Source organism: Rhinoderma darwinii, chromosome 13 (genome assembly GCF_050947455.1).
Source record: "Rhinoderma darwinii isolate aRhiDar2 chromosome 13, aRhiDar2.hap1, whole genome shotgun sequence".
Taxonomy (NCBI): domain Eukaryota; kingdom Metazoa; phylum Chordata; class Amphibia; order Anura; family Rhinodermatidae; genus Rhinoderma; species Rhinoderma darwinii.
The window spans coordinates 11,859,651-11,879,256 of record NC_134699.1 but is presented as its reverse complement, the minus strand read 5'-3'; the positions used below and the strand labels follow the sequence as shown (position 1 = coordinate 11,879,256).

General features: G+C 43.0%; 1 long non-coding RNA gene across 1 annotated transcript in view; it reads right to left on the bottom strand.

Moving 5' to 3' along the window:
- Nucleotides 1–19,377, bottom strand: part of LOC142665709 (uncharacterized) — a 47,454-nt gene extending 28,077 nt beyond the window's left edge. The window contains exons 1-3 of the long non-coding RNA XR_012851549.1: nucleotides 19,274–19,377; nucleotides 15,970–16,056; nucleotides 5,450–5,666 (exon numbers count right to left, since the gene is read on the bottom strand). This is a non-coding gene — a long non-coding RNA (uncharacterized LOC142665709). The remainder of the gene's footprint in view (nucleotides 1–5,449; nucleotides 5,667–15,969; nucleotides 16,057–19,273) is intronic.
- Nucleotides 19,378–19,606: the final 229 nt, after the last annotated feature.

Here is a 19,606-nt window from a genome sequence, read left to right as displayed (position 1 = left end):
TGGCAGTATTATTTGGCATTGTATGTGTAATGGCAGGAAGGAGGTGAAGGGAAAGTGAGCCCTAATCTACCCACCGCCCTGTCCCTGCCTACTTGCAACGACCCGCCCTAGGCGACGGGGTACAACTGGGCGGCGGTCCCTACGCTGTCTAAGTGCACGGGAGAACAAACAGGGGACACGCAAGGGAAGGGGCAGTAGGAAACGGAGCGGTGAATGAGTAGTCAGGACCAGGATGAAGTGGAGTATACCAAAGTGAGCACGGAGAAGGAAGCAAGCCAGGGGCAAAGCAGGTTAAGCGGAACTGCAGCAAGGCAGAAGCACGGCAGAAGCAGGCTGGAGCAAGCAGCAGTGGGGCCAGGAATCCGGAAGAATTACAAGCACTGAGGAAGAGAACACGGCAGGTAATAAAGGACAGGGGGCGGAGCTAACTCTGACTGACCAGGCCGCGATAGGCTCTCCCACTCCTGAGCCTGCCACCCTGGTTGGTGGGAGATGGTGTCAGTCGAACAGGTCTGGCCTCAGGTGTGGATTGATTAATCCCAGGAGTATACCTAGACGTAGTACCTGGCAGATCCCTAACAGTATGGCAGTATTATTTAACATTGTATGGCAGTATTATTTGGCATTGTATGGCAGTATTATTTGGCATTGTATGGCAGTATTATTCAACATTGTATGGCAGTATTATTTGGCATTGTATGGCAGTATTATTTGGCATTGTATGGTGGTATTATTTAGCATTGTATGGCGGTATTATTTAGCATTGTATGGCGGTATTATTTAGCATTTTATGGCAGCATTATTTGGCATTATATGGCAGTATTTGGCATTGTATGGTAGTATTTGGAATTGTATGGCAGTATTATTTAGTATTGTATGGTAGTAGTATTATTTTGCATTGTATGGCAGTATTATTTAACATTGTATGGCAGTATTAGTTTGCATTGTATGGCAGTATTATTTTGCATTGTATGGCAGTATTATTTGGCATTGTATGGCGGTATTATTTAGCATTGTATGGCGGTATTATTTAGCATTGTATGGCAGCATTATTTGTCATTATATGGCGGTATTATTTAGCATTGTATGGCAGCATTATTTGGCATTATATGGCAGTATTTGGCATTGTAGTAGTATTTGGCATTGTATGGCAGTATTATTTAGTATTGTATGGTAGTATTATTTAACATTGTACGGCAGTATTATTTTGCATTGTATGGCGGTATTATTTGGCATTATATGGCAGTATTTGGCATTGTAGTAGTATTTAGCATTGTATGGCAGTATTATTTAGTATTGTATGGCAGTATTATTTGGCATTGTATGGTAGTATTATTTAACATTGTACGGCAGTATTATTTTGCATTGTATGGCGGTATTATTTGGCATTGTATGGCGGTATTATTTGGCATTCTATGGCGGTATTATTTAACATTGTATGGCAGTATTATTTGGCATTGTATGGCAGTATTATTTGGCATTGTATGGCAGTATTATTTAACATTGTATGGCAGTATTATTTGGCATTGTATGGCAGTATTATTTGGCATTGTATGGCAGTATTATTTAACATTGTATGGCAGTATTATTTGGCATTGTATAGCAGTATTATTTGGCGTATGGTGGTATTATTTAGCATTGTATGGCGGTATTATTTAGCATTGTATGGCGGTATTATTTAGCATTTTATGGCAGCATTATTTGGCATTATATGGCAGTATTTGGCATTGTATGGTAGTATTTGGAATTGTATGGCAGTATTATTTAGTATTGTATGGTAGTAGTATTATTTTGCATTGTATGGCAGTATTATTTAACATTGTATGGCAGTATTATTTTGCATTGTATGGCAGTATTATTTGGCATTGTATGGCTGTATTATTTTGCATTGTATGGCGGTATTATTTGGCATTTTATGGCAGCATTATTTGTCATTGTATGGTAGTATTATTTGGCATTGTATGGTAGTATTATTTGGCATTGTGTGGTACTATTATTTGGAATTGTATGGCAGTATTATTTGGCATTGCATGGCAGTATTATTTAGCATTGTATGGCGGTATTATTTAGCATTGTATGGCAGCATTATTTGGCATTATATGGCAGTATTTGGCATTGTAGTAGTATTTGGCATTGTATGGCAGTATTATTTAGTATTGTATGGTAGTATTATTTAACCTTGTATGGCAGTATTATTTTGCATTGTATGGCAGTATTATTTGGCATTGTATGGTAGTATTTGGCATTGTATGGTAGTATTATTTGGCATTGTATGGTAGTATTTGGCATTGTATGGTACTATTATTTGGCATTGTATGGCAGCATTATTTGTCATTGTATGGTAGTATTATTTGGCATTGTATAGTAGTATTATTTGGCATTGTGTGGTACTATTATTTGGCATTGCATGGCAGTATTATTTGGCATTGTATGGCATTATTTGGGTATACAGTCTGTGTGATGCCATATGGAAAGTAATTTTCCTACGCTCCGTTGGAGGTTGTATGGATGTTCCACTATAGAATCTGAAGGAGTCTCCTCTGTATGGGTACCATTCGCGTACTATTTTTGTCCCTAAGCTAAACCTTGAGAAAATGTCTCTCTGTCTGTCTTCACATGGACATACAGAATAAAATGGAACAAGTATGGTTCTTGTACTGATTACCGGCCCACCAGAGGGACCTGAGGACCTTCTGATGGGCCCAAGCTCTGACACAACAATAGACCCTAAAGGTCTAGCAGGAGACAACCCTATGTAGATCTGACTTTGAAGCTAATCACTTGCCACTTGGGTCTATTTCTTATGGGATGATTCACAAATTACCTTTAAGATCTTATATGATTCTGTTAAGACAGAGGGTGGAATTTTTTTTCTGGTGGCTCCAAGGAACCCCAGTCTGATGTTCCTCCACACTATATTGAGACTTCAGAGGTTCAGTTTGTGTTGGTTGCTTTATGGTACTGTATTTCTTATTTGCTTGTGCTCATGAGACCTTCAATATATTATTTTTGTATTATTTATTTTATTTGGAGATGGTTGGATTATTACCATAGATGCACAGTGTGGACATTGCCTTTTGCTAGTATCATCTGAATCCTCGTTCCTCATGGCTAATATGAAATACAAGAAGTTACTATCTAAGATAGAGAATTATTTGCACAATTTTTTTTTTAAAAAGGTGACCACATAGGTTTAGTCCCATACCTCGACCCTACCCACCGCGCATTGCTCTGATGTCCTGTTTGCATCACAGTCCGTAGATAGATGAATTTACATAATGTGATGAGTAATGTCCAGGAATGTGTCAACGACATAAATACCAGCCAAACCTACCAACACGATGGGAGTGCCCCTTAAATGGCCGATTAAGACCAGCGACTGGTGTAGGAGTAATAAGGTTCAGACATCGAAGAAATTGGTACCAGCTCATTAACACAATCCCAGTGTAATGAATACGTTCGGGGTGATAACGCCATCGGGATTTCAAAAATAATTATAACACAGGGTATGACAAACACAACTCAACTCAGTTAATACACATCAACATAACACTATCCCAATGTGACATATATTGAAAATAAATAGAGGGGCTGTAAATACATAGGATCCAATATATTCATTGTTAGCGTCGCCCCGAGCTACAGTATCTGATGCTAGGGATGTGTAATCAGTAATATATTTATAGCCTAGGGTATATATGTAATGCGATGTATGTAAATGTACAATATTTCCTAGTCGTGTCATTGAATGTGTCAGTGTTATGAAAGATAACAGAATCCGCGCCAAACTGGTCGTAATGACCAAGATAAGGGAAATAACTCCGATAAAATTGTGAGGCTCAAATCCTATTAATCACCAGATGCAAATGTAAAAATTGCCTGAAGTTATTTATACACAGATGTAATCATTACGTCTATGGAAATACAAAATTTAGAGGAGGGGTATTACTGTGCTGCAAATTTTGGTCACCCACGAGATTTTGGGATAAAATTGTGTCATTACCATAATAAGACCCCTATGCAGATGACGTTCCGGCCATTGCAAAAAAAAAATTTGACTTTTGAGTAGGTCTCAAGATCGCCCGCAATTTTGTTTACTGCAATTCGCGGGTGACCAAAATCCTTACTTGAAATAAAATGGACAAAGTAACTAAAAATACTGTAGAGGGCCATGCACACAGCATTGCTGCATGTATAGACGCTGTACGGTGGCACATGAAGTCCCTACAGGTGTGTATGGTCCCATAGGTACTCCATGTGCCGCCATATGGTGCCACCGTTTTCTCTCCTTGAAGCACTGTAAAAATAATATTTCTGTAGTACAATGGAACGTGCCCCAGTTTTTATACAATATTAATACATAATTATTACATGTTTATTGTATAATATGAGATCATTTAATGGCATTAAGTTATATTACATATTTTTAAGTGCTTGTCCCTCTCACTTAACAGCGATTCTAGTAAAATTTAAAGTAAGTCATAAACGAGTCATAAATGCTAAGATACACTTGGTAAAATCTACTCCAAATGTGAAGCTGCATGGTCTCCATGGTTACAGTATCTTCAATATTGAGAATGTGTATAAAAGCTAGTTTCTCACTTTAAGTGGTTTATACTGCCCCCCACACATACCGTTTTTCTAATTCTCCTCTCTGCCAGGAACGAGTCATCCTTCCTTCCTTACTTCTCTCTCTCTCCATCCCCCTTCCTTCCTACTGCCCTCCACCTTCCATTCCTTACTACTTCATTTCATCCCCCTTTCCTCCTCCCTTCCTATATTTCTTCCTTCCTTCCCTCCCTACCCCTTTTTACTTTCCTACTGCCTTCCTTCCTCCCTTCTTTCCTTCCTCCCTTACTCCTTTCCTTCCTTCCGTCCTTCCTTCCTTTTTCCCTTTCTCCCTCCCTCCCATTCTTCCTTCCTCCCTTCCTTCCCTTTCTCCCTCCCTCCCTCCCATCCTCCCTTCCTCCCTACCTACCCCTTTTTACTTTTCTACTGCCTTCTCTCCTCCCTTCCTTCCTACTTCCCTGCCTGTTTCCTGTTTCCTTCCTCCCTCTGCCCCTTCTTTCCCTCTTATCTTCTCCCCCATTTCTTCATCTTTATTTCTCTACCCCTTCTTTTATTCCCTCCCCCGTTCCTTCCTACTTCCCCTTCTTCCTAATCTTCTCCTTCTTCCTTCTTTCCTTTCTTCCCTCACCTCCCCTTCTTCATCTTTCATCCAATGGACGCCATACATATATTAAGTTTCCTTCCTGTGTTCCCCCATTTGAGAGACATTCCAGCTCTGCTTTTACATTTCATCATTCAATGTTATTGACAGTCACTAAATTTCAGAAAAATAAAAAATACCCCCAGGAAACAATTGTGTTCAGTAGTTCGTGTTTTGCAATTTACGACCCATCCATAATAATCCTCCATTTGTAATTGGACCCCATTTCCCTCTGCTCACCTCCGATGTGCCCGAGCCTTCTGCCTTCTTCTTTGGCTCTGCCTTGAATGTGTCTCCTCCTGATTTATACTAAAGTTTCCTCAAACCAAGAAAAACCTTTTTATGTAAAGCTCACGGAATGTCCAGGTTGACAACAGATTTGCCATTTGAAAGCAGCACAGGAAGAATCGGCCTTTAATGAGCTTTGTTCCAGGTTCTCCAGAGCTCCAGGGTTCGTCTGAAAGAATTAGATTACAATCATTGCTCAGTTTCCTTGGTTATTGAGCGGATGACTTGGCGAATTTCAGGTTTAGATAGAACAGAGTTACGAGCATTCACAAAGTCATGGCTATATCTGGCCAAGAGAAGATGTGAGGTGTAGGATTTATCTTAGTGGGAACAAGGTTCACTTAATGGTCACCACATGTATTCAAATAAATGGATACCTAACGTATACCATGAGTTGACCAAAAAGTTGCAATTCTATTTCTTCTAACCTTTTCCTATATATTGGGTTGCATGTTGCCCTTTGCAATACTTTCTATTGACACCCTCCCTATGGTGTGGCATATATAAATTGTTAGTCCATGTGCGGCACTTCCGTTTCCTGGGACTGCATAGGTCACACACCTCTAAGGTCAAACTTCATTGCAGGTAAAGATCAGGAAAAAGTCTGGAAAGTAATACCGGATAATTACATCCAAATTCTCATATTGTTTATGGTCTTATAGTTCAGGCTCAAAGAATAGGTTGTGCACTTCAAGCAGAATTTTAGTGGTGGAGCTTTACTCCATCAGAGGCTGTATGGATGTTCCACTATAGAATCCCATGGAGCCCCCTCTGTATGGACACCATTCGAATACTATTAAAAAATGGCTCTCTGTCTGTCTTCAAAGGTTTTAGCATACTATATGCAATTTAACAAGTTCCCAATCAGATGGACTATAATGGAACATGGGTCAGATCCTTTTACCCTGGTAGAAACATAAAAAAACAAACTGTCTTAATACCAAAAATATTAAACATGGAGGAGGGGGATGCAGCTGCAGCTTCTCTCTTAGTCTTTCTGTGAAACTGCTGTGTATGCTGTGAGAGGGGAGGGGGAGCAGAAGTGGTCAGACATCTTATTGGGTCAGTACTGTGCACAGCACATAGGGAAACGACACTGAAGTAAGGGTAAACTGTGGAAGCAAAAGTATAAATCTTTTCTTAAAGGGTATATACTTTTGCAATCTTATATTTATTGTGATGCATCTAAGAGAATAAATGAAGCAACTTTGCAAACCGTATCGATTAAAAATCTCCTACAGTTTTGGGTATACAGCTCCTATGCAGACCTATGCGTCTCCATGGTAACAAAATACAAACAAACCCTGTACAGTCTAACTTTGTAGTCATGTTTTACTTCACCCCCTGGATCTCTGATCTGGGCTAAATATTGCCCATGACTGCAGCCAATAACAACTCCACAATCCACAGCCTTTTTAAATGTCTGAATTTATTTGCCAGGAAAGCATAAAATATTGAACACTACAAATTTGCTAAATTTGCAGGAAAAAAAAAAAGGCAACATAAAGTTTTTTGCTTTCTTCTGCTAAGAAAGTTGAATAACTCATCTACATAGAAAAGTCTTTGTTTGGAACTGAGAATATAAAAATGTAAGTCTAATGAACCTTTATTTAGAATATGTACGAACTGTATGCACCGAGGAACTTTACGGCACAAATTAAAATATTCCCAAGGCTAAACTTAAACTTTTCGAAACAAATGTTGGCTCATTTTCTTGTACTAATGAAATACGAGTCACTTATGACAAAATATAATCAAGTTGCTTCCATAGGACTGAGCAGGTTCCAAATTTAAAGGGGGCAGCGACACCATAAAATACTAAACCTAAACAAAACCATCCAAAAGAAAAAATGATAACAATACACAAAATAACAAATGATCTTTTTATTGACATAAAAAAGTTAAAAACACCCATAAAATGGTCTCCGCATAACACAGACACAATCTAAAGACAACCAATTGCCATCCGTCACTCTTCATCCGAATGCTGGACCCCAGACTCCATAAGGGCCTGTATCTAATGGCAGAAATAAAACAAAAAACAGCAGTTTTTAAAGAAGTATTCCCATCTTCCTAGATTATTTATGGGACATGCCATTCCCGCACTAAACCCTACCATGCTCACCATGCAACTCCTCTTTGTGCCCTAATATCTTTTATTTTTATTTTTGGTAATGTTCTGGTTTTTAGACATAAAAATGGTGAAGTGCGCAAAGTTTTGATGGGCTTCTGATGTCCGGTTACACCTCACACTTTTTGTCTACACAATTTTTTGCACAAGTTTAGCTTTTTTATTTTATTTTATATGTTCAGGACCATGGACAGCATTTATCCCAAGACAACTACAGTATTGAAGGGTTTTTCACAAATTTTGTATTGATGGCCACTCCATAGTACAGGTCGTTACTGTGTAATTGGTGGGTATCCCATCCCCAGCACCCCCACAATCAGTAGAACTAAAGGGTAGTGGCCCCTTAATGGCAGTAACTTAGACAGCCAAATCCATTTCCATGTGGATGTCTGTGGTATTGCAGCTCAACCGGGGCTGAAAACGGGGCTGGGTTGCCAAAAGGTCCAGTGTGCCGCTGTGTGGTACTGCAATAAGGTCGCTACCCACTGATCCCACATTGGAAACCTAAAGATAATCCAATCAAGGTAGAATCCCAGAAAACCCTCACAAGGAGACTGAGTTTTATTACACACTTACAAATAAATTTTTACTTTTCCAAGTGCATTTTTTAGATTTTTTTTTTTCAAATTATATATTTTTTTCTTCTAAACATTGGCATTTACACAAGGCATTAAAATGAAAGAAATTACAATATTGTCTTTTCATTTAGAGTACTGCAGTTATAACCGACGAGGTTTTTTTGTCAACAGTTGTACTGCATAATGTATAATTTATCATGTTGAATAAAACATCCATAAAAGAAAAAACTTCACACCCCCATTTTTAAGAGCATATTTTAGATGCACGAGAAGCTACAAAGAACACAAAACAGGCAAGTCTGATGCACTGTGCTTGTCACACCAGAGGGGGCGGTGCAGGGACTAACCTCCTTGGTGCTAATTGAATCCCTATGTCAGGCCCCACCCCTGCCAAACCTGCACTAGATATAACACAATGTATCCGTTTTGCTTTAAGTGTTCCTTTAAGAGTTGTCTCACCAGAGACAACCTCTTTCATATGGCAGTCGCACTGGTATCAGTTGATCTCTGTAGGTCCAGCTCCCAACACCACTGGCATACAGCTTTCCTATGACATGCATGTCACCTTTCTTGGTCTGTAATAGCTATTGATGGGCGGGTGCCAGACCACCTGCCCCTGTTTTTGTACAATACCAGCTATTCACCATCTCTTAAATCTGTCAGACCAATGTTTGCTCGGTTTGGCTATGTGCCATATCACTTCTTCACATCATCTTCTGCTTCTGTCATATCACACCTTTAGCAATACTTTGTGCCTGAGCACCCATTGTCCTGTTCTTTAATATTCAGATCAAGCTATGTGCCACACTACTACTTCTTGAAAACCACTCCCTTCCCAGTTTGGCTATGTGCCATACCTCACCCTTCCGAGTTTGGCTTTGTGCCATACCACACCCTTCCCAGTTTGGCTATGTGTCATACCACTCCCTTCCCACTTTGGCTATGTGCCATACCACACCTTTCCTAGTTTGGTTATGTGCCATACCACTCCCTTCCCACTTTGGCTATGTGCCATACCACGCCTTTCCCAGTTTGGCTATGTGCCATGCCATACCCTTCACAGTTTGGCTATGTGCCATGCCACACCCTTCCCAGTTTGGCTATGTGCCATACCACACCCTTCCCAGTTTGGCTATGTGTCATACCACTCCCTTCCCACTTTGGCTATGTGCCATACCACACCTTTCCTAGTTTGGTTATGTGCCATACCACTCCCTTCCCACTTTGGCTATGTGCCATACCACGCCTTTCCCAGTTTGGCTATGTGCCATGCCACACCCTTCCCAGTTTGGCTATGTGCCATACCACACCCTTCCCAGTTTGGCTATGTGCCATACCACACCCTTCCCAGTTTGGCTATGTGCCATACCACACCCTTCCCAGTTTGGCTATTTGCCCTACCACACCCTTCCCAGTTTGACTAAGTGCCATACCACACCCTTCCAAGTTTGGCTATGTGCCATACCACGCCCTTTCCAGTTTGGTTATGTACCATACCTCACCCTTCCAAGCTTGGCACTGTGCCATACCACACCCTTCCCAGTTTGGCACTGTGCCATACCACTCCCTTCCCACTTTGGCACTGTGCCATACCACTCCCTTCCCACTTTGGCTATGTGCCATACCACACCTTTCCCAGTTTGGCTATGTGCCATACCACTCCCTTCCCATTTTGGCTATGTGCCATACCACACCCTTCCAAGTTTGGCTATGTGCCATACCATGCCCTTTCCAGTTTGGCTATGTGCCATACCACTCCCTTCCCAGTCTGGCTATGTGCCATACCACTCCCTTCCCAGTCTGGCTATGTGCCATACCACTCCCTTCCCAGTTTGACTATGTGTTATACCACTCCCTTCCCAGCTTGGCTATGTGCCATACCACGCCTTTCCCAGTTTGGCTATGTGTCTGTAAAAGGGCTGGTATAATGGTGGATTTCACTTGCTTGTGTCACGCACCATTGCTACCTCTTTTATATCAGGGTCACTAGGGTTATGCCTAGTTCCCCTTCCTTATCCTTATACTAATGTTGATCTAATTATTTTGCTGCTACTCAAGGAAATAAGACCGTATAATAAATACAATTGTATAGTAAATAAAGGGTAATATTTATTACTAACAATAATCACACTTACATATCAAATACACAGAACACAGAAACTGATCAAAGTATAGTATCAGTATACCCCAATACATATAACAAGTTAATATATACTGAGTATACTCACACTATACGTAGTACAGTATAAACAATTCTAAGTTATACCACCACCCACTTACCTAAACGTACATATGAATACAGTTACGTTACAATACAATACACATGCACATGCTCACTGTTTCTATCCCACTCCCACCTAGCAATAACTATCCCTGTACACTAAGGGTTAATCAGGTAACAGGGACAGCAAGGGTTAACTTAGGAGCTCAGGAGGATAAAGGGTTAACAAGGAGAATGGGTTGCTGAATGCCAGGGCTTTGTCTTTGTGCCATACCACACCCTTTCCAGTTTGGCTATGTGCCATACCACTCCCTTCCCACTTTGCCTATGTGCCATACCACTCCCTTCCCACTTTGGCTATGTGCCATACCACGCATTTCCCAGTTTGGCTATGTGCCATACCATTCCCTTCCCAGTTTGGCTATGTGCCATACCACTCCCTTCCCACTTTGGCTATGTGCCATACCACGCATTTCCCAGTTTGGCTATGTGCCATACCATTCCCTTCCCAGTTTGGCTATGTGCCATACCACTCCCTTCCCACTTTGGCTATGTGCCATACCACGCATTTCCCAGTTTGGCTATGTGCCATACCATTCCCTTCCCAGTTTGGCTATGTGCCATACCACTCCCTTCCCACTTTGGCTATGTGCCATACCACGTATTTCCCAGTTTGGCTATGTGCCATACCATTCCCTTCCCAGTTTGGCTATGTGCCATACCATTCCCTTCCCAGTTTGGCTATGTGCCATACCACTCGCTTCCCAGTTTGGCTATATGTCATACCACTCCCTTCCCAGTTTGGCTATGTGTCATGCCACTGCTTTTTCAGCTCTACACTGTGCAACACCCCCAATTGCCTAGCTCTTTACTGTTTCTTCAGAGCCATATAATGTATACAGAGAAAGTGAATGCCTAGTATCCTGTCAGTAGTTCCACAAGACAGATGTGACTGTGTACGGGGACATGGCAATGATCACCAAGCTGCTCTTTAAATGGCGACTTTAAATCCAATAGCTACATTAAATGGCACACAAATAGGAAGCAGAACAGCTCTCCGGCCACAAAATCCTCAGTTATAAAGAAGGAGAATGCGTTTCTCCAAGAAGTAAACAGCTGTCTCCCACCATGCAAATAACAAATCTTTCTCCTTTCTTCTTTGTTGTCAGAGAGACAAAGCTGTGTGTATTTCCTACCCTGAAGAACTTTACAAACATTTGCAAGATGTCAGGGATAATTAGACAAAGTGGAGATGTAAGACCTCGCCTAACGACTGTGTGTTTTGTAAAGATCAAAAAGCGTCTGTTGCCAACTCGTAGAAAACAAATGAAAATCACTCTAAAAAACAAACCCACACATACAAACATACACTTCTTCTATTAACTAACTACAATCTAGTAAGACGAATTTGGGCAGGACCCTTGTACCCCCAAGACTACAAACATGACCAGAAAGTATAAGTCACTGTGTAGTCTTCTTCTGACAGATAGATAGTCAACATTTATCTGCAGCCATGTCTTAGTTATATCAGTTTTGGAGATGACTGGATTACATGCTCACAGCTTCTCATTATTGCTCCCAAATACCCCAATTCCCATCCCGCTGAGCCCTGAAGGTCCTGACAGCTGTGCACTGCAATCCACTATTTCCTTAGGCAATGTATGGCACCTTCTGGGCATTGTCACGCATGATGTGGATATTGTTTGGCTCTATGCTGGCAAAGTATGGTACTCTCTGGAGACAGGCAGTATGGAAGCACAATATGCATCTATATTCTCTCAAGTATGGGATTCCCCGCATAGTTAACCACTATGTTTGCAAAATATAGCACTATTTGACTACTTTTTTACTTTTTATAGATACTATATGGCGTAATCTGGACAGTGTGCCCAGAATGTAGCAGACACTATATACAGTATATATATATGTGTATATATATATATATATATATATATATAGGCACAGACAGGAATGTGATAATTAGGCATTGTGGCTTTATTATGATGACATTGTGAGCCGACTCAGCCTCCTTCCCCCTCCGGCGGCTAATTATATAGTCCCTTCTTACTTTTCAATCCAGCTTTATAATCCTAACAAACGGAGAAGTCGTCTCCTTATCTATACTGCCATGTTAATGCTAAGGTTCTGCTCCATTCCTGACAAGCAGGCAGAAATCTATTTCTATTGGTTGCTCTGTAGTAAACAGAGGATCACAATGCAAAGACCTGGCTGTGGAGAGAGTGACTGAGCATTAGTGTCCGCCGGCACTCAGCTCATTTGGTGGACTTGCACATTGTTATACACTTTAAACACCAGGTGGCACCATACTATGTACGTAAATACTCTTCACTGGCGTTTAAATACAAAATTTCTTTATAATTTGGTGCTTTATTTTAATAAACATAATATTCTTTGTGGGATAACACCTTTAAGTCCTTCGTGCAAGCCTTCTATTTATATGTTAACAGTGTATTCCACTTTCTATAATATACTGGTATATTCTCCGAAGACCCAATTAGGTGACTGCTCTTAGTGGCTATCCTAGACCCTACAAGATTATATCATATCTCCATTTGCTACACAATGTCTCACTGTAAGCCTCTGCTTCAGTACACGGACAGCATATAACATACAATCATTATTCTTCATGCCCATTTCCCCTTGTCTACCATATTTTTTATATTAAAACTTTTTTTGTGACATTTCCTCATGCTTCCTGTTGAGTGAGAAGAAGCTAAAGCAAGTCTGTGTAGCTTGGAGAGTCAGTATATTGTACAGCAGGTGGATCACTTCTGGCCAATTGCAATGTACTGGTTGACCACAGACACCAATGCATGTAAAAGTAAAATCTTTCAGAAAGGAAATAAATATAGATTCTGCAAAGCTGTGTAAAATTAATTACACTCTATGTATGCAGTTACTACAGGGAAGTGAAGCTTAAATTTATAAACCGCAATAAACCTCTACATAGAATTCCAAAGGTGAGCTTGGCATGCAGCAGCCTGACACTGAGCGCCTCTACTAAACAAGCAAATACAATTTTCTTGAAACAATTCCAAGCAATTAACAAAATAGCGCAGGATTAAAAGATACTGTGCGCTCATGGCATGTGTCTAGGATTTTTTTCCTACATGCTGCTCAGTAACTGGATCCAATCTTCTTCCTTGGTAACATTACAGCTCGATTTTCTTTCGAAGCCACATTCGTAACCTCCCTATTGCATCCTCATGGATTTGATGATCCCTTTGTCTCTGTTTTCCCTAAAGAAAGTTAAAACAGTTTGTAGGAAAAGGCAGCCAGTCATTCTGTTTGAAGGTATTTTTAATAGCCACAAATCTTTTTTACCTTTTGGGTCTACCCGGCCGCATTCTGCGCCACCTCCTGCCATTTTGTAAGCTCTTTTCTCCGAATTGCTGCTGTTTCAAATAAGAAATAATTGGTCTCCTACTTCTCTTATTAACCCATCTGCTACAGCTCAGATCCACTTATCCAGCTTACTCCTAGACCTCTTGAGTAACAATGTCAATCAAAGGGTTAAGACCGAAAAAAGGTATTACAGAATATATCAAACGTCTGGAAAACAAAGTCTCGGTATGCAATGTCTTACATTAAGTATTGCCGGAGTGTTGGGTTATATTTAAGGCACCTGAGACCCTCTACCCGGGATTTGACACGAACCTTGCTGTATTTGTGATGGATAAGATTCCATTTCTTGGCTACGGGAGAGAAAATTACCCCTCCCCCACCTCTTTTGCCAGCCTGTCAAAAACTTTCACATTGATCAGTGAAGCCGTGGAGCCGAGCCAAAGCACCCGAGAAGAAAATCAGACACTTCGTAAAAAATAAAAAACAAGTTTCCAGCTGAGAAACTGGCTTCAAACGATAGAAACTGTCTAAATAAATGAAAAAAAAAAAGTAAGAAAATCAGTTTAAAGAGTCTTCTTGGGAGACTGGCGAATAGTTTGAAGTCAACCAAACCGGCCAAGATGAAGGGATAGCGCTCCTTCTACGGTCCTTTAAAAATACATAGTCTCACGTTCCTTTGCTGGTTTGCTACACGTCTTCACCAATTATCTTCCGATTGCTTCATTTGCCATATTTATCAAGACACCATCTGCAAGGAGTACGCATGGGAAGATGGGGAGACTGAGATAACGAAGCTTCTTCATTACACTGTTAAGGTCGGTTCACAGGTAGCGGAAATACTGCGGTTTTTCGACAACGGATTTAGTTACAGAAAATCGTCAGCAATAATACAGTAGCAGCAAAGTGGATGAGATTTAAACAAATCGTATCCAGACGCTGAGTAAATGATAAGCGGAAAAATGCTCAGAAATGGACCTGCGGTGCGTTTTTTTAATCCGCCGTACGGCATTACAATTGTATTTGTCTAATTGCTACTTTTTTGTTGCAGGTTTTCTCCATTGAATTCAATGGGGAGGTAAAACCCGCAAGAAATAGCAGATGTTGTCATTTTTGCGGTGGAAAAGCAATGATTCTGCCGCAAGAATCGCAACTCAGAAAAAAAATCAAATCTTATACTTACCCAGAATTCTGTGCTTCTTCGTCCAGGCTGGCCTCCTGGGAAGACGTTTCATCCCATGTGACCGCTGCAGCCAATCACAGGCTGCAGCGGTCACATGGGAAGAAACGTTATCCCATGGCTGTCAGGACGTCGGAGGGACGCGTCACCATCGTAAGTATCCATTTTTTTTTTCAGCCAGAATTCCCTGCGTGACCAGGGTGGATGCGCTGTGTGCTTTTACGCAGCGTATCCGCCATGTGTGAACATAGCCTTAATGTTCTCAACAAGAAATAAGGTGGGCGAAATTCTACAAGTTAAGATTTAAGAGCATGATTAAGATCAATATTATTGATGCCAGGGTATTTCTAGAACATCAAGTAAGAAATAACATCTTAGGCCTCATGTACATTGCCGTAGCCGTCATCACGTTCCGTGATTACGGGCAAGGACAGCCGCGGACAGTCACCCACATTTGCGGTCCGTGCTCCCATTATAAGGTATAAGAGCACGGTCCATAAAATAAATAAATAGGACACGTACCATTTTTTGCGGATACTTTCTATGGTCCGGACACCTTCCCGTAAATATACGGGAAGGTGTCCGTGGGCAGTAGAAGCAGGGCTGCCATACGGAATTTCTGGGCCCCATACTGCCAATGAGTCTGGGCCCCCGCCCCCCTCGTTATTAGGAGGGGGGGGGGGTGAAATGTAAAGGGGCGGGAGGTAGGGCACATTAAAAAGAAAACTCTTTGGAGGAGCAGGGCAGAGACAGGAGGTGGGTGTCGGAGGGCAAAGGGGAGAGACTAAGTGCCAGGGCTGGGAGAACTGAAGGTAGCAGTGGTAGCCAGGGGGGAGACGCAACCTCACAGGGGCTCTGTGGAGTGACAGGGGAGAGACAAGAGACTGCGGCTCTGTGGGGGGCAAAAAGGGAAAGTGTGTGTGTGTGTGTGTGGGTGTAGGAGGGCAATATAAACAAAAATCATTGCACTGAAGCCCTATACACAGCAGAGTCACTCACCAAAATGTAGTCCCTAAGATCTCCCACCGCCACGGGCATGCCTGGATGATGCTTTTGCATTCTCTTCACACGCTGCACACGCGTTATCTGTGTAAAAACCACGCAACAAAATTAATTCAGACACCAAACCAGAAAAAAATTCAGATCCTAGACCAGACCTGTTAGGTAATTCAGACACCTTTCCACCAGACCCCTACCTGTGGCCAGAGTTTAGCATTTAGACTTTTATCTACAGGGGAGTGTGCGTGGCGCTATCTACAGGGGGCAGTGTGTGGAGCTATTTACAGGGGGGCTGTGTGTTGAGCTATTTACAGGGGGGCTGTGTGTGGCGCTATTTACAGGGGGTTGTGTGTGGCACTATCTACAGGGGGGTGTGTAGCACTATCTACAGGAGGGGGTGTGGCACTATATACCGGGGGGGTGTGTGGCACTATATACAGGGGGGGGTGTGTGGCACTATCTACAGGGGGGTGTGTGGCACTATCTACAGGGGGGTGTGTGTGGCACTATCTACAGGGGGTGTGGGGCACTCTCTACAGGGGGGTGTGTGGCACTATCTACAGGGGTGTGTGTGTGGCGCTATCTACAGGGGGAGTGTGGGGCACTATCTACAGGGGGGTGTATGTGGTGCTATCTACAGGGGGTGTGGAGCGCTATTTACAGGGGTTGTGTGTGGTGCTATCTACAGGGGGCTGTGTGTGGCGCTATCTACAGGGGGCTGTGTGTGACGGTATCTACAGGGGAGGTGTGTGGCACTATCTACATGGGGGTGTGTGGCACTATGTACTGGGGTGTGTGTGGCGCTATGTACAGGGCTGTGTGTGGCGCTATGTACAGAGCTGTGTGTGGCGCTATCTACAGGGGGCTGTGTTTGGCGCTATCTACAGGGGGCTGTGTGTGGTGCTATCTGCAGGGGTGGGTGTGGCGCTATCTACAGGGGGGGGGGTGTGGCGCTATCTACAGGGTGGGTGTGGCGCTATCCACATGGGATTGTGTGGAGCTATCTACATGGGGCAGTGTGTTGCACTATTTACAGGGGAGTGTGTGTGGCGCTATCTACAGGGGGTATGTTCGGCACTAACTACAGGGGAGTGTGTGGCACTCTCTACAGGGGATTCCAGTCCAGGAGGAGACCCTGACCTCACTGTCCATATATGGACAGTGACCTCAGGGGCTACCTCTAGGAGAGGAATCCCCGGCCAGAGTGTCGGCAACTCTCTGGCTGGGGATTCCGCTCCTGGATGGGTGAATGGCAGAGCAGGAAGCTGATACTTTCCTGCTCTCCCATAGTATTCAATTGTATCCGCATCCTGTGGACGCAGATACAATTGAATATGGCAGTGGCTGAGACACGTCTGGGACAGTAATTTGCCGGGACTGCCTCTGTAGATTCAGGACAGTCCCTGCAAATTCAGGACTGTTGCTAACTATGCCTCCGGTATAAGCTTTCTCCCCCTACACAGGTATACTCTCTCCTTCCTCTACCCCTCCCCATGTATAATTTCTCCCCTCCCTTCAGATATCATCACTTTTCACCCAATTATTACCCCCCCCCCCATTGTATAATGCCTCCTCCAGTGGAGGGATGTCGCGATACCAGAATTTGGACTTCGGTACCGATGCTTTGTGTAGTATTGTGATTTCGATAACAAAGCGATACTTTGCCAACAGTAATAAAAAAAAAAACAGTTCTTCCATTTCTTATGTGAGGCGCGAGGTGTGATGGTAAATTTAACCTCCATGTGCCTCACATTAATAGTAATTAACCCCATCATGTTCCTCAATTATAATGGGTTAATGTGTAAGGTACATGATGGGGTTAATTACTATTAATGTGAAGCACATGGAGGTTAAATTCATCATCACACCTCGTGCCCCACATTATTAAGTGAAAGAAGTGTTTATTTTATTTTTTACAGCGCACACATCATAAATGACGCAAAAAAATTGTTGTGCAGGTTATTACGGCCGCGCCAATACCGAATATGTGTATATTTTATGTATTGAGACTTATTTTAATGTGTTTTGTAAAAAAGGTGTATGTGTATTTTTATTTTATTTAACATTACTTTATGTTTTTACTTTATTTTTTAAACTTTAATGTACTGCCATATATCTATATACGGATAGTACACAGGCAGTTGTTAGGACACACCTGAGTATGCCCTAACAGGAAATATGGTAAGACAGCCCTGGGGTCCTTCACTGGACCCTGGGCTGTCTGCCCATATATGGTATGTCCCTCAATCGCGTCACAGGGATTCCTGTGACGTGATCCAAGGGGCATCCCCCCGTTCTTATTTTCCCCTGAATGCTGCAGTCAGCTTTGATCGCAGCATTCAGGGGAATAGCGGCGGAGAGGAGAGGTTTCTCTGATCTCTGCCTTTATAGAGTGGGACTGCGGCTGTGTAATACAACCATTGCCCTGCCCCGCACGCGGTCAGCACGAGGTTATGCGGGCGGCGCTGCACTAATGAGCGGCGGTTCAGGCACTGAAGACAGAACATGTGGGGGTGTTTTGTAGTGCGCCCGCCATGTTCTGTTTTCAGTGCCGTCGCTCATTAGTGCAGCGCCGCCCGCATCGCATCATCCTGGCGGCGCGCACATGTCAGGAATCCGGAGCAGGGCCGTGGCTATTACACAGCCGCAGCTCCGCTCTCATACATTCATGTATTACAATATTGAGCTGTGCGGCCGCACAGCTTAGTATCGAAATACATGAAATAACGGCATCGAACCGTTTGGGGGTGCACGGTATCGAAACAGTATCGAAGTTTTGATGCATCGTGCATCCCTACTCAAGTGCCATCCTCCCTCCATTATTATCTCCTTCCCACTCTAGCATCATTTCCCTCCTTACCCAATGCCATCTCCCTGCTCCATTATCATCTCCCTGCCCCCATTATCATCTCCCTGCCCCCATTACCATCTCCCTGCTCCATTATCATCTCCCTGCCCCCATTATCATCTCCCTGCCCCCATTATCATCTAACTCTACCCCCTCCCCATAGAAAGCAAAAATCTTCCCCACGTCTGTATTAGTTTACACTGCAGCATAGGATTGTATCACTATCAGCTCCACGACGGCTCTTTTCTCCTGTCCTGTGTAAACAGAGGGAGAAGACAGGTTTATTGCACATGTTACACAGGACGGGAGATAAGAGCCGCAGAGCTGATACAATCCTATGCTGCGGTGTTAACATAATACAGACGTGGGGAAGATATTTACTTTCTATGGGGGCAGGAGGAGATTTTTTCAGGAGGCCCCGGGCAGCAGCAGCCGGACACAGATATTAGTACTCACTGAAGGCGATGACTGCTGCTGCTGGACGTATCCTCCGAGGCTGAGCTCATAACTCCCGCTGCTGTGATGTCTACACCCCACACGTGGTCACGCTGTTGTGGAGGAGGAGGGGCGGGCACATCTCACTCTCCAGCGGGCCCTTACGGTTTTATTCTGATGTAATGAACGGGCCCCTGCTTCGTGATGGGACCTGTTCCTTTCATCGAAATGAAATCGTAAGAGCCACACTGCCGTGAGTATATTAGTTCCAGCGGCAGAGTGCGGCCCCTTTTTTTTTATTTATGCCCGGGCCCCTCACTGCAGTACCCCCAGTACCCCCCTGATGGCGGCCCT